We start from the raw sequence: 1,838 nt of genomic DNA, 5'->3' as shown, positions 1-1,838 counted from the left end.
CGTGGCATAGATTCAATAAGTTACTGGAAACATTCCTCAGAGATTTTGCTCCATATTGACATGATAGCAACACGCAGTTGCTGCAGATTTGTCGGCTGCACATCCATGATGCCAATGTCCCGTTCCGCCACATCCCAAAGATGCTCCATTGGATTGAGATCTGGTGACTGTGGAGGCCATTGGAGTACAGTGAACTCATTGTCATGTTCAAGAAACCAGTCTGAGATGATTCAGGCTTTATGACGTGGCGCGTTATCCTGCTGGAAGTAGCCATCAGAAGATGGGTCCACTGTGGNTTACTTTTGTCAGTTTCAACTTATTTCAGTGACAGCTGTTTATCTCCTTCTTTAATGGGAGGGTATGAATACATTTGAGGACGACTGTATTAATTAATCAACAGCTGGAGAAAAATTCAAAAACACACAAGCAAAAATGGAAAATATTAAATTTGCACGAGATAATCATGTTTTTCATAATGAATAATATCTTTAAAAAGTATAAGGCCTGAAGGTTCCACACATTTACCATAAAACATGTAGATATTATAGCATTCCATTGTAGCTACTTTGTTTAAAAAGCTCATTAAAATGAAAACTGTTGACAGGAGAGTAGGAAATGCACAAAAAAATATTTTTTTATTACTTCTTCTTGCTTTAAACTTTATTACCTGCTGATTTTTATCACTTTCAGCGTATTACAATTATACCAGTGTATTCAAAATGGTTGCAGACTTCTGTCCAACTGTTCCACTGATCCATAGTTTGTAGTAAATTGACTAAGTGAAACTGCACTTAAATCTCTGTTTCTTTGTTGCTATTTCTCCTTTTTTGTGCACATTTTTTTTGCTCTTTTGTGCATTTTTATTTAGTTCATTTTAAGATTGTCTTGTTCTTTCAAACATTCAAAAATCATGATTTGCTCATCAGGAACATATGAATCGGCCTGATGGTAATTAGTCTAATTTGGTATAAAATTAGGTAGAAACACTTTTCCAAAAGTTGGCTTCCTTATTTCTCCTCTTCTCATGCACAGGCCTGGTTATAAGTGATTTCAAGTCAAACCACCATTAAAGATCCCCGCAGTTACGACGCATGTTCAGATTTGAATTCACATTTAACTTCTTCCCTGTGGAAGAAGCCCACCTGACCTATGACCTGAATAATAGAAATGTCACTATAACTTTGAGGTTCGGCTTAAACAGGCATGGAAACGGGATTTTTATTTATTTTTTAACCCATTGTAGCACATTTTATAGCTGCTCGATCAGTTTTGCAAGCTGTTGGGACTTTTTAAATTCTCCTCTCCTCCACCCAGTGATCAATGTATTTGTTGAATTGGTAAATCTGGTTCCTGTGAGTCTTTATGTTCCTCTGATGGACATGGTGGTACTTGGAGAAACTTCAGGGCTGGTTTAGTGGAACCGTTTCTTCAAGGTCTGGGCTGTCCTTGCCATTGGCTGCAAGGATAAATAGCAGGATTATGTTTTTATCTAAATGAATATGAATAAAAATACAAAGGCCTATCTGCTCTGGCTATTTCATGTCATCTGAAGTAAACATCCATTTATATTTTCCTTAAAACTCTGGCTGGTTCACAGAAATTGTGAATGGAAAAAAAAACAAACATAGGAAATGTTATCGATGTAGATTTCTGTTAAATGTTTCTAGGTTTTAAGACTAAACCTGACAAGTACGTCTTTCAAATGATCAAAGACACTTACCAACAACACCAGAGTCACCGCTGCTCAGAGACCCTTTAGACCCTATGAATGAAAGAAAATGTATTTAGGTACAGCATGTGTGTATAAAACACACTGTATATACTAAGGATGAATCCAT

The 1,838-nt window shown here is 36.5% G+C and overlaps 1 long non-coding RNA gene across 1 annotated transcript; it reads right to left on the bottom strand.

Annotated features, from left to right (window-relative positions):
• Window positions 1–1,225: 1,225 nt before the first annotated feature.
• LOC103376375 (uncharacterized) lies at window positions 1,226–1,828 on the bottom strand. Its single transcript, XR_521309.1, has 2 exons — window positions 1,721–1,828; window positions 1,226–1,456 (listed from the first exon to the last, which is right to left on the bottom strand). It is a non-coding gene; the product is annotated as an uncharacterized LOC103376375 (long non-coding RNA).
• Window positions 1,829–1,838: the final 10 nt, after the last annotated feature.

This window comes from Stegastes partitus, unplaced genomic scaffold, assembly GCF_000690725.1.
Source record: "Stegastes partitus isolate 25-593 unplaced genomic scaffold, Stegastes_partitus-1.0.2 Scaffold4094, whole genome shotgun sequence".
Taxonomy (NCBI): Eukaryota; Metazoa; Chordata; class Actinopteri; family Pomacentridae; genus Stegastes; species Stegastes partitus.
This window is presented reverse-complemented; position numbering and strand designations above follow the sequence as displayed.